Here is an 18,537-nt window from a genome sequence, read left to right as displayed (position 1 = left end):
GGATACGAGTAAGTCAGGACAAAACTGAAATGCTTGAATCATGCAGGAGAAGAGATTTCACTAAGGAAGTGCGCACTCAAACCAAATGGGGAAGCAATAAACTTTAACACAGGAGGAGAAGAAATCTATTATCTACTACCTGCTACTGGGTGAGGAGATAATAAAGATCTGATAGAGAGAACATCCGTCATCGGTTAAGATGAACATATAAAGTACGACTCACTGGGAACCAACAGAAGGGAATATTCATTATTGGTTACTGGGTAAGAATAGCCTTGCTGGGGAGAACTGCAGAAAATAGGATTTACAACTACCAGATACTGGGCAGAAGACCAAGGGTGAGAGTATCCGTCATCGGTTAGGATGAACATATCAAGGATAAACTCGACAGGGAAGAAAATCCATCATCGGTTAAGATGAACATATCAAGGATGGTCTTGCTTGGGAAATTTCAAGGATGATACCCGTCATCGGTTAAGATGAACATATCAAGGATAAACCAACTGAATAAAAATTAGGAATTATATCTATCAAATGCTGGATAGAAGACCATCAAAGAGAAAATCCATCACCGGTTAGGATGATCATATCAAGGATAGACTCTGAGAGGGGAGAAAATAGGGATTACATCTATAAGTTACTGGATAGAATACCAAGAGAGAGAATCCGTCATTGGTTAAAGTGAACATATCAAGGATAAACTCTACGGAGGGGACAAAAGCAAGATTTACAACTATCGGTTACTGGGTAGAAGACCGCAAAGAGAAGGAAACCCGTCATCGATTAGGATGAACATATCAAGGATTAACTCTCTAGGAAACAAGAAATAGGGATTACAACTTGTAATACCTCAAAATTTTCCCCCCTCATTCATGCATTCATTTTTAGGTCATTTAACATTTCATATTGCATTTCATCATGTCAATCAGAATTAGATCCATAAAGCTTGAATATCATCCAAGACACTTTGTGGGTCCTATCTGGGTGATCAGTCAACACAAGGGAATGGCTTGAGATTCTTCCAACATTTTCAAATGGGGTCTATTCATCAGTCAAAAATGTTAATCTTGAAGGAGCAAAAGTTTGTTCATGAACTGTCATGCTCGCTAGGCGAAGCCCACGCGTTTCGGAAAAAAAAAAACAAAAAAAAACAAAAAAAAACGAAAAAAAAAACGAAATAAATAAATAAATAAATAAAATATAACAAAAAATCTTGGACTTGGACCTCTCTCTTTTGAGCCCACAAAGTCACAAAAATCAGGTTATAAATTCTAGACTTCCATCTCCCAAAAAACCCTGGGGAAAAAGATAGTGAGAGAAGAGCTAACAGAGTTCAGAGCAACCTCCAGAGACTGAAAGGAACTCATCTGTAAAGAGCCAATTCCATCTCATATAAACCCTCAGATTGCTTTGCAAACCCAACCGGGCAATTCAATTTCATTCGATCTCTCCAATCAGGTTTGCCCTATTTCCATTACTCTATGCTTTTAATTTGAATGCTCTGAATGTATGCGGTATTATCGTTAGGTTTTGCATGTGGGCACATGTTTTAGTATGTATGTCATGTCTTGATGTGTGGATCCTTGCCCCTGACTTTGAATTTTGATACCCTTTTGATGCATGTGTTTAACAAGAGGTTTAGGCCTCCTACACTTGGTTGCTTTTTGTGAGCTCTTTTTGTGAATTTTAATGGCATGATTCATGTGGTTACATTTTGATTTGGGGCAACTCTTGATTGCGCCCCATCTTGTTACTCTAACCTGTTTGTTGAGTTTTTTGTGAGGGCTCACATGACTCCTGAAAGGATAGCTTGCTTGGCATTCCACTTTATTTGTGGGATACCACCTGGAGGTTTATTTCGATTACCTGTGCTGACTTGATTTCTTTGGTGGTGCCAGCTTGAGAGATCTCTGGGTTTCTTGTGTCGTTAGTTGCTTTTACTTCGGATCTTTATCCGTGTGGTACTTTTACATCTTTCCCGCATTTTACCGCTTTCTTAGCTGGAAGACCTCAATAGGAGGCAATGTTTTCTTTTGTTTGTTTACTTTTATGCCCAAAGACCTCCATGCAGAGGCAATTGACGGATAAAAGGGATTAGTAATCAATCCCCCGTTATTCAGTGTGTCGTTCTTTATGCTCGCACTACGTGTCGATGCTTCAGAACAAAAGCCCAAGATCTTTTGTCCGGTCAGTCAGTGGAGAGGGTTCCACCTTTCTGAATCCCCACTTTTTGTCATGAGCTCACCCTGTCCAAGGTTAAGAGCTATGAGGTATTATCCTCATTACCCTTTTGATCTGCTCACCCTGACGTTCAATGTCAGTGGTTAAGAGCCCATTTGATTACCTTTCCATGGCTTGTTTGTCGAGGTTGATATGACCCCTCTTGACTAAAGGCATACCCATGTATGTTTGAGCCCCCCTATTGGCGCGTTTACTTTAAGATACATGTTTTGTGTGGTGTGATCGTCTCCCCATAGGATTGCTAGGCTTCGTATAGTCTCTCGTTTGCATGTCAATTAAGGTAGCACTGTTCCTTCGTCTAGGACTTTCTTTTTTGCATGAGCATTCCTAAAACACAAACCAACTCATTGATTTTTCTTCTCCTAAGAACACGTTGACTCCTTCTACTACAGGCGAGTAAGTCTCCAAAGGTCGAGCATCCGGTAGATTGCGTAGTGACGTCGTTCATCCTAAAACACAACCCTTAACCCGTAGGTAGCCGAACTACGACTTGATCTGATTCTCATTCCAGATGAGATACGTAGGCATAAGACGCGATGTCTTAGCGAGCGCACTCCTCTTTAACCCATAGGTAGCCGAGCTACGAAGACTCTGATTCTCATGTTCAGATGAGATACGTATGCAGTGGATGCGACATCCGTGCGAGTCATTTTCTTTTGACCCCTCTTTTAGTAAATAGTATATTAGATAAACCTACACCCTTTAGACAAGAACAACAAAAGTGGATCCCGTAGAGTACTACGAATGCGTAGGGGTGCTAATACCTTCCCTTTGCATAATCGGCTCCCGAACCCAAGATTTGGTTGCGAGACCTTGTCTTTTCCTTTCCTTTTTTCAGGTTTACTTCGAGCGTTTCCTTTCCCTCCTTTGGGATAAATAACGCACGGTGGCGACTCTTCTGTCATCTCTTTTCTCGCCGGTTGTTTTTTCGCATCTCCTTTTTCAGGCTGCGACACAACTACCTTTTTACTGGGTAGAATACCACAAAGAGAAGGAAACCCGTCATCGGTTAGGATGAACATATCAAGGATTAACTCTTAGGGAAACAAGAATAGGGATTACAACTACCTTTTCACTGGGTAGAATACCAAAGGTGAGAATATTCGTCATCGGTTAGGATGAACATATCAAGGATAAAACTCAGGCAAAGGTACTTTTGCCAGGTATTGGACAAGAAGTAACAAACTGCAAACTAAGAAGAATATTACCAGTTACTGGGCAATAAGCTCTCAGGAGACTCAAAGCATATATCTAGGTAAGAGCTAGAAAGAAACAGTCAATTAAGACTCAACCCAATGAGGATATAAGTCAAAGGGAGTGATTCCATCCAGATAAACAACTGGAAAGGAAACTGAAGTAATAATCATCCACGAGGAACAACTCAGTGGGGAAGAGGAGAAAGGTTAAAGTCTTTCTACCTAAGGGGCTGACGCTCTACAATTGAGGGAGGACAAACACCGAAATTTGTATGGGGATAAAGTACCGCCATACAGATAATGAGAATCTCAATTCGCCAAATCAAACAAATGTGATGGTGCCAATATGCAATTATGAAATTATATGAATGTATATGTATATGATGATTATGCTGACAAAACGATCATAAAGGATACAAAGGTGTCTCAAAGAATTTGAATCATTGGTACAATCCCCGGTCAATCCACAAAAAGAGGGAGACAACTGCTGGAAAACAGAGAAATCACAAACCAAAGGCTCAAATCTAGCCAAGGGAGGAGATCTGCTGAGGAGAGGCGAAGTTATTGAGCTTGCAGGGAGTTTTTGGTCAACACCATATCAAATGGCAGACAACCATGCAGAAGATAAACACAAATAGCTGCTCAGAAACCAATAAGAAACTCTGACTGGGAGTGAGTCAGATGGCGACTGGTGGGGAAACCAATGCGATCCACTAGTGCTGAACATCCACCCCGTTGGGGAATACAGAAACACTATCGGGGAAATAACACGCCGCAAGGTACTGAATCAACCAACTTAGCTGGGAAAAAGGAACGGAACCCGGCTAGGGAACTAACACTCCGCAGGGGGACCAGAACAACACAAATAACTAGGGATATCTGAGGGGTTAACTGCTTGGGGAACCTCTGATGTTTCTCACTTAAGGACTCGTTCCTCTTGAAGTGCTATTGATACTGCTTTGAAAAATTCTTGCTTTTATATGTTTTTGAGAAAAAAATGATTTTGATTAAAAAATTTAAAATTTCAAAATGATCATAATAAAACTTAAACTATTGGCTGAAGTAAATGAGAGTAGAAACAATTGGATAAAAGCTCAACTTTATTTAATGGGATGGTAGTCTGTAAATGACAAGACTCCATGGATTTTTACAAAGTTGAAAATGGTAATTTACATGGAAAAGGGTTACATTGAATACAAATGACCACTAATCCTTCTACCAATCCTTTGATATCCACTGTGCTCTTGACCGTTGCTGGGATGATGAATTGACGTCAACCCTTGTACTCAAAATTCCCTAAAATTTGAAGATCAACAGAATGCAGTTACTTGCCTTTATCCCTAATTTTTGCATAAGTTGCCCCAAGGTGGGGTACTCAACTTATCGGGAAATTTTTCTGTTTTCATGTCTCTAATTTTTGCCTGGATCGCCCTTTCGGGTTTTCAATCCACCGAGACGCTCATTTTTTCCTAAGTCGCCCTTTCGGGTTTTCAACTTAGCGAGCTGTTCTTTTCTTTTTAGGCGAAGTATTTCTTGACTACATCTGCGTTCACAGGACAAGTGAACTCTTCACCATCCATAGTTGTAAGAATCAAGGCACCGCCTGAAAAGGCTCTCTTATCAACATATGTGCCTTCATAATTAGGATTCCATTTTCCCCTAGAATCTGGTTTGAACGATAAAATCTTCTTGAGCACAAGGTCATCTTCTCTGAACACAAGAGGTTTGACCTTCTTATCAAAAGCTTTCTTTATCCTCTACTGATATAATTGACCATGTCAAATGGCAGTCAATCTCTTCTCTTCAATCAAATTCAACTGGTCAAACCTAGTCTAACACCATTCAGCCTTAGTCAACTTGGCTTCCATGAGCACACACAATGAAGGAATCTCAACCTCTATGGGGAGCACTGCTTCCATACCATACACAAGAGAAAAAGGGGTTGCCCCTGTTGAAGTGAGGATGGATGTACGATACCCATGCAAAGCAAACAGGAGCATCTCATGCCAATCCTTGTATGTGACAACCATCTTCTGAATAATCTTCTTAATGTTCTTGTTTGCAGCTTCAACAACCCCATTCATCTTAGGTCTGTAGGGAGAAGAATTATGATGTGCAATCTTTAAGTCTTTACAAAGAGCTTCCACCATATTATTATTCAAGTTCGATCCATTATCAGTAATGATCTTACTTGGCACACCATAACGGCATATGATCTGATTCTTGATAAACCTTACAACAACTTGCTTGGTTACATTTGCATATGATGCCGCTTCAACCCATTTTGTGAAATAGTCAATTTCCACCAAAATGAAACAATGTCCATTCGAAGCTTTGGGTTCAATCATCCCAATCATATCAATTTCCCACATGGAGAAGGGCCATGGGGAAGAGATAACATTCAATAGTGTCGGAGGAACATGAATCTTATCAGCATAAATTTGACATTTGTGGCATTTCTTCATAAATTTGCAACAATCATATTCCATTGTCAGCCAATAGTAACCTGCTTGCAACATCTTCTTTGCCATTGCATGTCCATTGGAATGAGTACCGAAGGAACCTTCATGCACTTCAGTCATCAACAAGTCTGCTTCGTGTCTATCCACGCATCTGAGAAAAACCATGTCGAAGTTTCTCTTGTACAGTACATCACCATTCAAGTAGAAATTACTGGCTAATCTTCTCAAAGTCTTCTTATCTTTAAAAGATGCCTCAGGCGGGTAAATTTGACTTTGGAGGAAACATTTGATATCATAATACCACGACTTCTCTTTTTTGATCTCTTCAACAGAAAACACATGAGCTGGCCTATCAAGACGCATCATGGGCAAATTGGGAACTTCATTCCAATACTTTACCACAATCATCGATGCCAATGTTGCAAGAGCATCTGCCATCCGGTTTTCATCTCGAGGGATATGATGAAACTCAATCTTTGTAAAGAAAGTTGAAATCCTCCTCACATAATCTCTATATGGTATTAAACCGGGTTGATTTGTCTCCCATTCACCTTTGATCTAATTCACAACCAAAGTCGAATCTCCAAAGACATCCAAATACTTGATTCTGAGATTCATGGCTTCTTCAAGCCCCATAATGCAAGCTTCATATTCTGCCATGTTGTTTGTAGACTTGAAAGTCAATCTAGCTGTAAATGGTAGATGCGTTCCGTGCGGAGTAATGATCACTTCCCCAATGCCATTTCCATATTGATTAACAGCTCCATCAAATACCATGCCCCAACGGGGACCAAGTTCTGGCCCTTCTTCAAGCAATGGTTAATCACAATCTTTCATTTTTAAGTATAAAATCTCTTCATCAGGAAATTCATATTGTACTGACTGATAATCTTCAATGGGTTGGTGAGCCAAATGGTCATCCAAGATACTACCTTTTATTGCTTTCTGAGATCGGTATTCGATATCATACTCTGATAACAACATCTGCCAATGGGCAATCCTCCCAGTTAAAGCAGGCTTCTCAAATATATACTTGATCGAATCCATTTTGGATATCAACCAAGTGGTATGATTCAACATATACTGACGCAGACGCTTAGCAGCCCAAGCCAATGCGCAATAAGTCTTCTCAAGCATAGAATACCGAGTCTCACAGTCGGTGAACTTCTTACTGAGGTAGTATATTGCAAATTCTTTCTTTCCAGTCTCATCTTGCTGACCAAGAACACAACCCATACTATCTTCAAGCACAGTCAAATACATGATCAACGGTCTTCCTTCAACAGGTGGAGACAAAATCGGAGGTTCAAGCAAATATTCTTTGATACTGTCAAAAGCTTTCTGGCAGTCTTCGGTCCAATCACAAGACTGATCTTTCTAAAGAAGCTTGAATATAGGCGCACATGTGGCAGTCATGTGGGAAATAAATCTGGAAGTATAATTCAAGCGGCCGAGAAAACCTCGGACTTGCTTCTCAGTTTTGGGCGCAGGCATCTCTTGTATTGCTTTGACCTTGCCAGGATCAACTTCAATACCCTTCTCGCTGACAATAAATCCCAACAACTTACTAGAACGAACACCAAAAGTACACTTATTGGGATTCAAGCGGAGTTTATATTTCCTTAAACGCTGGAATAACGTCAACAAATGCTCAACATGTTCCTTTTCATCAATTGATTTAGCAATCATGTCATCGACATATACTTCAATCTCTTTATGCATCATATCATGAAAAAGAGTAGTCATTCGCTTTGGTAAGTTGCACCAACATTCTTTAGACCGAAAGGAATCACTCTATAATAGAATGTTCCCCAAGGTGTAATGAATGTGGTCTTCTCCATATCTTCCGGTGCGATCTTGATCTGATTATATCTGGAAAATCCATCCATAAACGAAAATACTTTGAATTTAGCAGTATTGTCTACCAACATATGAATGTGAGGCAGACGGAAATCATCTTTCAGACTGGCTTTATTCAAATCTCTATAGTCAACACACATGCCGACTTTTCCATCTTTCTTCAGCACAGGCACAATATTGGAAACCCATTGCGGATACTCAATGGTGACAAGGAAACCGACATCAATCTACTTCTGCACTTCCTCTTTGATCTTCACAACCATATCAGGATGCATTCTTCTCAACTTCTACTTGACTGGCGGCATTCTGGCTTCAACGGCAATCTATACTCTACAATCTCAGAATCCAAACCAGGCATATCTTGATAGGACCAAGCAAACACATTTGAATACTCTCGAAGAAGATCAATCAACCCCTTCTTGACATCTGGACACAGTCGAGACCCAATCTTGACTTCCTTCACATCATCCTCGGAACCCAAATTGACTAACTCGACCTGCTCTTCGAACGAATGAATGGTCTTTTCATCTTGCTCAAGAAGACGAGATAATTCATCACTCACTTCTACATCACTTTCCTCCTCGGCCTCAAACACAGGGAATTCAAAATTTGGAGAAAGATAAGGATCATTGTATTCAATGGGGTTAGGAACCAACTTGCATAATGATTTGATATTTTAATTTTAGAGAAGTGAATTTTTGACCAAATATTATGCAGACGGACAATTATATTATTTATTTATGTTTTTTGTGATTACCATTTTCAGAATAAAGCAAAAAGTAAAAACAAAACATCATAGATGTGGATGAATATAATTAATTTTATTGATGATCAAATTTGAAAATGCCCAAATAATGTTCACTTCTCTCTTACGCATAGGAGAAGGATTTTAAAAACGTATAAAAGCAATTACTTAGATCGATGCAAAATAACAGGAATATCAACAGCAATCCAATTGTCGCAAGCCTTTCCATGCGTCACAAAATTGGTGCAGTCTTCCTCTTTGTTATCCTCTAGCACAACAACTAAGTGTTATTCATTGCCATGAATGAACCCTCCGCTACGGAAGCAAAGTTGCATATCTTCAGCCCTTGCAGTTGACGAACCTTTCTAGAACCCCAAATCGGTTCTGCCTTTGTTGTCGGAGACCTCTACCATGCGCCCCCACAGATCAACATTGCCTTCTTCTACAATCTTCTTGGCATTTTTCAATGAGGACATAGGTGCCCCAACTCTCTTTTCAGTAGCAATAGATAAGGCTTGGAACGGAGTTCCAACCTCATCCTCAGCTTCAACGTAAGATAAAGATGACAGATGGCTAACCAACAACGCTTTCTCTCCACCAACAATTACATGCTTGCCATTCTTCACAAATTAAAGCTTCTGGTGCAAAATGGAGGTAACAGCTCCTGCCTCATGGATCCAGGGCCTTCCCAACAAGCAACTGTAGGCCGGGTGGATATCCATTACTTGAAAAGTAATTTGAAAGTCACTCGGACCTATCTTAATTGGAAGGTCCACTTCACCTATCACTGTTTTGCATGAACCGTCAAAAGCTTTGACGATTACGCCACTATACCTCATAGGCGCTCCTTGGTATGATAGCTTTGACAGAGTTGACTTCGGAAGCACATTAAGTGACGACTCGGTGTCAACAAGCACATTGGATAAAGCATCCTCTTTGCAATTCATGGAGATATGCAAAGCCAAGTTATGATTTCTGCCCTCTTCAAAGAGTTCTTCATCACAAAAGCTGAGATTGTTGCAGGAAGTGATGTTAGCCATAATATGATCGAATTGATCCACTGTAACATCATGTTCTACAAACGCTTGCTCGAGAACTTTCTACAGTTCTTCTCTGTGCGCTTCTGAATTCATGAGTAGAGACAACACTGAGATTTTTGAGGGGGTTTGGAGAAGCTGCTCCACCATATTAAACTCACTTCTCTTAATTAACCGAAGTACGTCATCATCATCGTTGGCCTTCGCATCGCTGGATTCACCAGACTTACCCTTTGAAGCACCAACTGGTTCTACGACAGGCACTTACACCTTCTTACTCACAACTGATTCCTCCTTATCTTTTGGGAACACCGGCCCAAACACTCGACCACTGTGGGTCACCTTGGTAACATAAGCAATGCTCACCACTGAACTAGTCGTAGGTAACGGGACCTCTTAACCACCTTCTATCGTTGTAGCATTATACTGATACGGTACAACTTTATCAGATGAATATGAGACTAGACCCGCCAACCGTATAACCAACGACGATACTGATCTATTGCTGACATTGTTATTATTGCTGCTGTCATACTGAATTACCAACCTCTCTGGCTGCTTGAAAATGGGCACTATGACATTCACATCGTCATCTACATGACGGGATTGAACAATCTGAATCATTCCTTCATCCATCAGTCGTTGGATGTCCCTTTTCACAAATTCACAACCCCTCGGGTTAACACTACAAACAACACAACCATCATGGCCGTGCTCACAATCACTTACCAAACAAATGTCCTTATGCATATTCACCAAGGATCTTCGGATAAACCGCACATCAAAAACTTTAAACTCTCCAAGACAACCATCCACCATATTCACAGAAGAGTTCCCATGAGTGAGCAAAGGATTTGCTTTCATATTCGGTGCACGGTCCTCAAAGGACACCATTCCACTCTTCATCATCTTCTGAACCTCATACATGAGCGAATAAGAGTTCTCAATATCATGTTCGGGTGATCCTTGATGAAAAGCACAACGGAGCTCAGCCTTGTACCACCATGGAAGTGGTTCTGGAATCTGTGGCGGGTTTCTTGGTTGGATCAGGTTCTTGAGAACCAAGGACGGATAGAGTTCTGCATAAGACATAGGAATCAGGTCGAAAGAGACCTTCTTCCTCTCAAAATTTTGTTAATGATGATTGTTTTTGGTATTGTTGTTGTTGTAGGTGTTTGTACATTGTTGCGGTTGTTGTTGTTGACATTGTGGTTGTTGAACTGGTGTTAATTGTTGATTAGAAAATACCGGGATAACGAAAGATACTTGATGATGATGATGTCGACGAGATGTTGGATTCCTTCTGATCTGAGGCCTCCTCTGCCTCCCACTGCTTATTGCATCCGCTTCATTGTACTTCTTCTTGCTGAAACTGCTGCCATATCTCTTGCTCGTCGATGCCTCATCCTTCGACAAACGTCCCTCTCGGACTCCTTCCTCAAGCCTCATCCCCATGTTTACCATTTCGGTAAAGTCACTAGGGGCACTAGCAATCATTCGTTCATAATAAAATGAACTCAGGGTTTTCAGAAAGATCTTTGTCATCTCTTTTTCCTCCAAATGAGGAGTGATCTGGGCAGTCAATTCCCTTCATCTCTGTGCATACTCTTTAAATGTCTCCTTATCTTTCTGAGACATAGACCTCAGTTGGTCTCTATCAGGCGCCATGTCCACATTGTACTTATACTGCTTGACAAAAGCCTCTCCCAGGTCATTGAAAGTACGAATGCTGGCACTATCCAACCTCATATACCAACGGAGTGCGGCACCGGTCAGACTATCCTGGAAATAATGAATCAACAATTGATCATTATCGGTCTGGGTAGACATCTTACGAGCATACATCACTAGATAACTGAGCGGACAAGTGTTCCCTTTATATTTTGCAAAGTCAGGCACTTTGAACTTCACTGGGATCTTGACGTTGGGCACTAAACACAACTCAACGACACTCTTTCCAAACAAATCCTTACCTCTTAGCGTCTTCAATTACTTAAGCAACTCCAAAAACTGATCCTTCATTTCATCCAGTTTCTCGTAGACATCCGGACCCTCAGACGGCTCAGAGTGATAAATGGTGTCCTCTACACGAGGTAAGGTGTGCACAATGGGAGGTGGCACGGACATGACCGGGCTAGATGCCGGCATGGAAGCAAAGGTAGGCGCAAATCCTTCAGGCATGAAGTTAGACGGAATTCCCCACGGGAATCCGGCAGGCATAGTAGGCGCAAAATGAGCGGTAGCAGCATGCATGGTAGAGGTAGCCACCTCTGAAATAACCGTACTCGCAAGAGGAGTTGCAGCCGTTGGAGAAGCTTGGCTCTGTGCGGAAAGAAATGACTCCATCATGGCAGTCAGGCGGGAGATCTCGCCCTTCAGCTCTCTGTTCTCTTGCTCTAGATGCTCCATAATTCTGAGATGATTAGCGCGGGTGTTGTACCGATGAATCAGCTTGGCTAAAGCACATAAGACACACCAATGAGACATCTGGCGAAAGAGAAACCTGCTTATGCAAATGATGCATGAAATGTAATGCTTGTTTATTTATTTTTGTTTTCAAGGAACTTACTATATCATTTGAAAACATATATATATATATATATATATATATATATATATATATATATATATATATATATATATATATATATATATCAATAATTGCAATAATTTTTATATGACCAAAAATCTCTTTTCATTTATATAATTGGAAGGATTACACTAAGTACAATTTCATAAACCAAATGCAAAATACAAGAGAAAAGGAGACTAGTCATCCTAAGGATCCCTAACAACGTCAGAAGATCTGGCTGAAGGCGCGTACTTCCTTCGAATGCGTTGAATCTCGGTCTCAAAAGAAGCCTTCATCTGAGCCTTCTCGAGGACAAGCTGATCAACAATCTTCTTCCAAGCAACGGAAGGCTAAGGCATGCTAGAAGATGAAACCTCTGGCTCTCTCTGTCTTTTTGTCACTCGGTCTTCAAGTAGCTCAATAAGTGCATCTTTGTCCTTAGACTCCAACTGTAACTCTTCATGCTTCTTGCTCAAAGCACGAAAACGCTCTTCCCACATGTCCTTCTCTTGCTTCATCTTAGCGAGCGCATCTTCCAACTCCTCTACATCTTGGTTAGCGAGAGTTAATGGCTCAACCACAACCATAGACATAGGTCTTTCATAAGGATAAGGCATCTTCAACTCCCAAGCTCTCTTCTTCACCCAAAGAGTGTAAGCTTCCAAAGCTACACAATTGCGCAGACCAAGCTCGGATCTTCCTTTCCTAGGCACATTATGCCAAGCATGTACAATCTTCTGCTTCAAATGTTGGGGATCTTTACCCTCTTGATAGAAAAGTCCTTCTAACAAAGTGTTATTAGGTTTGTCTCTCAAGGGGAACCCAAGTTGGCGACGAGCCAAAGCAGGGTTGTAGTTAATTCCTCCTTGTGTACCAATGAGAGGCACATTATAGAATTCACCACAACTATCAATAATCTTCAAATTTCTTAAAGACGGATCATACCAAACTATATCATCATTAGTGAGAGACATAAGTCTCTAAGACCACCTTAGACATTGTTTGTTCTCCACAAAAGCAGGTGTCTGAGGCAAGTGCGAAATAAACCACTTGTACAGAAGAGGAATACAACAGACAATAGTTCCACCACCCTTATAATTCCTTAGATGCAAAGAGAAATACGTATCACCCAACAAAGTAGGCACAAGATTCCCAATCAGAAAAAGTCTAATGGAATTAACATCAACAAAACCGTCGATGTTAGGGAACAAAGCTAATCCATAAATGAGCAACACAAAGATAGCTTCAAAAGCATCCACACTACCGACTTAAGAAAAAGTAGTAGCTTCCTTAATGAGGAAATCAAATGGCAACCCAAACAATCCTCCTTTCTTCACCCAATGAGCCTCTATCTTAGACTTCTTCAAGTGAAGAGCTTCAGCAATAAGATGAGATCTGGGAATCTCCTCCAATCCACTAAAAGGCACTCTACTAGAAACAGGTATCCCTAAAAGATGAGAATACTCCTCCAAGGTAGGCACAAGCTGAAAATATGGGAAAGTGAAACAACGGTAGAGAAGATCATAGAACTGCACCAATACACTCAAGAGTCCTTCAACCACATCAGCAGACAAGATAGACAGAAGCTTCCCATGACGTTGTTTGAAGTCCAAGGGATCTAATACAAAAGATGCTAGCTTCCTTAACTCTTTCAAGTCGGGACATCTGAAACTGTACTTCTTAGTGTTCCTTCGTCCACAATCCATGGTCTGAAAATATTTGCAAATAATACCTTAGTTCCTTGAAATTTTTGTGTGATGAACGTTATGATGCGCATGAATGCATGAATGCAACAATCACAAATAAGGGACCACACACAAGTCAAACAAAGGTCAAGGGATGAATCAAGTCATTGTCAATATCAATCATCCATTTTGGTGGATTATGGTTTACACCTTATCAACACCCAAGTTCCATTGATATTGACAAGACTTGATTGGATCAACCAAGAATCAAGGGTTTGTTGTAAGTCACGAGCATGGAGTCTGGGTAAGAACCATCCCAAAGGAGTGAACTAAGGATAAAAACTTGTAGATCATGTTCTAAAAAGTTCCCAGAGTCTTAATTCTATCTATCGGATATTACAGGTTAAGATGACTGACTCATCGACTCATAATATTCTCAAGAGCATCTCGTCTGAGTGTAGTATCGTGTAACAAATGTTATCAAGTCTACACTTGAACAGTTTCCGCACTATGTCCTAAATAGGCCAAGAGGGGGTAAATTTTCTACAGTCCTCAGCTTCTTAGACCCAAATTAGAGATAGTAATGCCTAACCACAAATACTTGTGTGACATTTCCAAATCCAAAAGAGTCTCCACTGAGTAGATGGATCTCAAGCCAACTTGTTAAGGACTACTCCACATAAGTCTAACATGACTATACCATCCTCCTCTCTTAATTGCACTCAAGTTCTGGTTAAAACTTATCTCACCACTCATAGATCACCAAGCAGATTATATCACACATACATATATACAAACATCACATATATACAAATATATACACACAAAAAGTAGGCTAAACCCACTGGAGACTACTCCCCAGCAGAGTCGCCATTTAATTTCTGTAGTGGTAAATTCATGATCGTCAAGCTATGGATAAGCTAGAGATCAAATAACAAGAGTCACCATCGCGCTTTTATTGTTTCCAAGGGAAAAGGGAAAAAGTACAAACAAAACCCAATAGTAAGAAGTTTTCAAATCAAAACTAATAAAATGTCAGAGATTACAGGTAAGGGGGTTGGTTACACAGAGGGAAGGTGTTAGCACCCAAAGTGCCCTAGGTACTTCTAGGGAGCCCTTTTTGTGTGCATATGTATTTGGTATAAAATGATGTTTACAAACAAATAGCATAGGGGGATGAGAAAAGAATTCATTAATTATATTTTTGTGTTTGGCAAGACCTTTGGTCTTGTGCCTACGTACCAACATAAAAATAAGGGATCAAAACCTCGTAGTTCGTGATACAAATTTCAAAGTTGATGCATTGCTTTTAACAAAAATTAAGTTTGAAAGGCACAGAGGCCTAAAAATGGTTTGAATGAGTTAGTTCTTTTTTGGCTTTTTTGAAAGTTTAAGTCAAGTATAGTTAAGTTTATTTACAAGTTTGGTTTAAGAAAAAAAGTTTGAAAATGCAATGGCATAAGGCTAAAGTTTCTATCTTTTGCAAAGTGGTCAAAGTTTGGAATAAAATAAGTTCAATCAAAGAAGATTTTGAAAAAGGAGGGAGAGATTTAGAAATTAAAGAAATGGGGAGAAGATGAAGGGACTAATCCTATGCACAAAATTATAAGTTAAGAGTTGAAAAGATCTTACCAAATGGGTAGCAATCCAATAGACAAGAATGTCAATAGAAACCCAAAATTATATTGGACATTTAGAATCAAGCAACATACAAATGCACAATTATATTATCTTGAAGAGAAAAGGCATCAAATAAAGATAACCACATCCAAGCTTTAGCCATTCCATGATCTTCTCCAAGATTATCCCATGTAACAGATGAATTCCACAAGTCACAGGTTCAAAATAAAAGCTTCACAATGATCATGTTGTAGATGAACTCAGAGGGATCTTGAATGATGTATCAGATGAAGCTTCAAATTGCAAGCACTTGGTCTCTCAATAAGTTGGCATTGGCCAAGTCCTTTAGCATAGGAATGTTGCCTAAGTTCTAAGTCCATTTGTCCAAAATCAAGCCAAAAGTACACACAAAAGTTTTTTAGGGTTTTTTTGTTGTTATTATGTACATTAATGGTCAAAGACCACACAAACAAGCAAAGTACACAAACAAGATATATCACACAATATGGTCAAAGTGGACAAAGGGAAAATTGCATTAACATAAACAATTAGAATGGTATGAACAATGGCACATGAGTAAGGCTAAAATTAAATGACATTAAAGTAAAGGGCTTGAAATTAAAAGTTAGTTATTAATGAATTAGAAGTTAGTATTGTTTTGCTTTTGCTTTTCATTTTAAGACATTCTTTGGAGAACACTCAACCCACTTATCACAATCATAGATCCTTGAGCCAAGGCATCTTCCAAAGGAAGGAAAAAAGGCCTAGTTTCCACACAATACCATGAAAGAGGGGAGACTTACAATCTCACTAACTAGAATGCTATGCCTTTTGTGTCACAAATTTAGCGCTATGTTAAGCAATCGTAATTGGACTTATGTAGAAGTCACAACTATCTGAGGCCGGGCAATAGAATTTTGGTGTTAATGCATGTTAGAGACATAGTATAATGGAGTATACTCATGAAACATACCATACACAAAAAGAATATGCAAAAGAGGTGGCCTAATCTCATCCATACTCATGTTAATTTTTCAATCAACTAGCTTTAGGACTTTGAGATATCATAGGCCAAATGAGATGAATGCATAAAGAAGGGGAATGAGATGAAGAGGGAGGGGAATGAATCAAAACTCAAATTGATCAAAGGAGGAATTTTACCAAATTAACATCATCCATTCATTTTGGGAGATGGAATGTACATTCATTCAATCCCCTAAATCCAATGATATTAACTTGACAAAGTCAAATCAACCTTGACCAAGGACCTTGGAGAAAAAAATTCGAAATTTTTGAAGACTTAAAAGTATTTTTAAACAATTAAAAAAATGCAAAATCAATTAAATCATGAAAAATATTAATAATGATCCAAAAAATAATTTTAATTCAGAATATGAAAGAGGAAATTATTTGAAATTATTTGGTGAAACTCTCATATTTTTTGGATCAATATTAAAATTAATATGAATTAATGAAAATCAAAGGAATAAAAATTAAAATAAAAAAATCAAAAAAACGTGGACCACTTGATCTGCCTCATTAATTGAGGTGGCAGATCAAGTGGTTGAGCGCGCGCGTTCCATGATGCGCCTGAGTCAAACATCCACACGCTTGGTAATTAACATGTACTCTCATGATTAAAACATTTTGAATCCATCTAATGGCTCTGGACAATGCCACATCATTGCCGGAGAAAAGCGTTGGTCGTCTTCTCAAGCGACCTTGGTCGGACTGGTACATTCATCACCACATCATAAATGAAAAAGAAGGACATGATCTGAAAGAAAAAGTGGCGTAGAGCACGAATCTGAACTCAATTTTAACTAACTCCACATATATAGAAAGATATGAGGAGTTGAATTTTGAGGTGTGTCAACTGAGTTGCTTCGATTTGACCTCTAAGCAACTCAATCTTCTTGCCTACATTGGGTGGACTTCAGACAACCAAGGATCCAAGAGAATTGAGTGGAATTGAGAGAGAACCGAAGAGATGAAATTTTCTGGAAAATACCTTCAATGCAGGTCTGGATTCACTTGTTCTTGCTTTGGCTCAAGCTTGATCTTGCTCAGGATGCTTGCAGAAGTAGATGAGAATGCATAAAAGGTCTTGGATCCCTGGAGTTTTGAATCTCAAAACAGTGAGATTCCAACTCAATTTCCAGTGGAAATTCTCAGGGTTATCCTCTCAAATGGAAGGGTTTGGTGTTTGGGATCAAAGTTGGCGCGAAGGGGTCTCTAAATCTGAGCATATGAAGCTCTATTTATAGCTGAATCATGTGATATTTGCACCTTCCAAATGAGTTTCCAGAATTGGCAATTAGTTATGCATGTGTGCATGGGCGTGTACAGGCCCATGAGATCATTCCATTTGGTCCATAATTGATTGTGAATGATAACACTGAAATTCACCGTATTTTCGACTCCGATTTCGCATGCATTTTAGTAGTTTTATTGTCATTTTATTGTGTTATTACTATGTTTCTCTTTGTTTTCAGGTTTTTACTTTAATCGGAGCCCCGATCGAGAAAAGGAGTGAAAAAGAGCTAAAAACCCTAAAATTCAACATTTTGTACTTGTCGCTCCCACTGTGGCTTGTCCCAGCTAAACTTCCCTCAATTGCCATGTTCCCCACTACTTCCACTAAGGCGCCTCAAATTGGCCTTGTGGCGGGCGCCACAAGAGGAAAAGTTTTCCCTCCCACTTTCAAGTTGAAGGGCATCCTTGTCATTTCCATCATTTTACTCTCCTATAAATAGAGACTCGAAATCACTTATTCAATCATCCAAACTTAGAACAGAGGCAAACTCATAGCAAAATTTGTCTCACTTAGGCATATATTCAGTATTTTAAAGTGGTAATCGCTTCGCATTGGGGTGTTACAACAATTGTGTAATCGAGTTTTGTGATTGAGTCTGTAATCGTGTTTGGAGCACTTTGGAAGGAAGTTAATCCTGCCACCATTTTCATTTTCGCTTCTCATTTTATTCAACCCTCCGATTGGAGTAGGTTTTTATTACTTTGCCTTTATCTATTTTATTTTCCCGCACTCGCTTTACTTTATTTATTTCCCGCACTCGCTTTACTTTATTTATTTCCCGCACTCGCTTTACTTTATTTAT

Source organism: Lathyrus oleraceus, chromosome 4, assembly GCF_024323335.1.
Source record: "Lathyrus oleraceus cultivar Zhongwan6 chromosome 4, CAAS_Psat_ZW6_1.0, whole genome shotgun sequence".
Classification (NCBI taxonomy): domain Eukaryota; kingdom Viridiplantae; phylum Streptophyta; class Magnoliopsida; order Fabales; family Fabaceae; genus Lathyrus; species Lathyrus oleraceus.
This window is presented reverse-complemented; position numbering follows the sequence as displayed.